The following is an 827-nucleotide window of genomic DNA, read 5'->3' on the forward strand; positions in this document are numbered from 1 at the left end:
AGCGGGTTTGTGGCCCAGGGTTGGGGTCAGGGAACGGTGTCATGAAGTACTGCCTGCATGCATAACCTGTGTAATGGAGAAATGCTGTTATGTAAGGCCCAAAATAAGTATGAAATATCAAAATAAGTCTCTTTTTCTTACCACGCTCAAATAATGTGCATAACCCTGACTCTCTGAAAATTCTTGAGTCATGCACTGATCCGGGCCATTTAGCTTCCACATTTGTGATATGGCACATAGAGTCACACACCATCTAAGAGATTTCATTATATGTGAACACACTCCTTTTCATTATATATTACCATCTAAAATATTAGTATTACTCACCTGCACATTTATACTGTGAACCCCCTTTCGATTGACAAAATCCCCTTCATTGAGGCCCCGGGGGAGGGGGGGCCTTGATCGCAATGTGTGTGCAGTCTATGGTACCAATCACATTAGGGAAGCCTGTGGACAATCGAGTTATAGTTACAGACATAGGTCATGATTGCATCACATTCATTATCGAATTTAATGTACCTGCAATAGAAAAAAAGCCCTGTTTGACAACCTGTGGTCTTAAGTGGCTTGGAAAAACCACAGACACACCCAGGAAATGCTTGAGTGCCAGCTATACTTTGCGAATGGAACGGCAGACAGCACTTTTGCCAATGCTCTCTGCGTCTCCAACAGCGTACAGAAACGTGCCACTCGCAAAGAAACACAAGGCAATGCAGACAGTTTGTGCAGTTGTTAATGCCCGACTACGGTAAGTGGAACTCTTAACATAGGGATCCAACAAGTTGGTTAAGTAAATAATACCCTCACGGGAATATCGATATCTC

At 43.2% G+C, this 827-nt stretch overlaps 1 pseudogene; it reads right to left on the reverse strand.

Moving 5' to 3' along the window:
* Positions 1-14: 14 nt before the first annotated feature.
* Positions 15-824, reverse strand: LOC121813809 (annotated as a pseudogene).
* Positions 825-827: the final 3 nt, after the last annotated feature.

Source organism: Haplochromis burtoni, unplaced genomic scaffold (genome assembly GCF_018398535.1).
Source record: "Haplochromis burtoni strain Fernald_Lab_line unplaced genomic scaffold, NCSU_Asbu1 Contig_2684, whole genome shotgun sequence".
Classification (NCBI taxonomy): Eukaryota; Metazoa; Chordata; class Actinopteri; order Cichliformes; family Cichlidae; genus Haplochromis; species Haplochromis burtoni.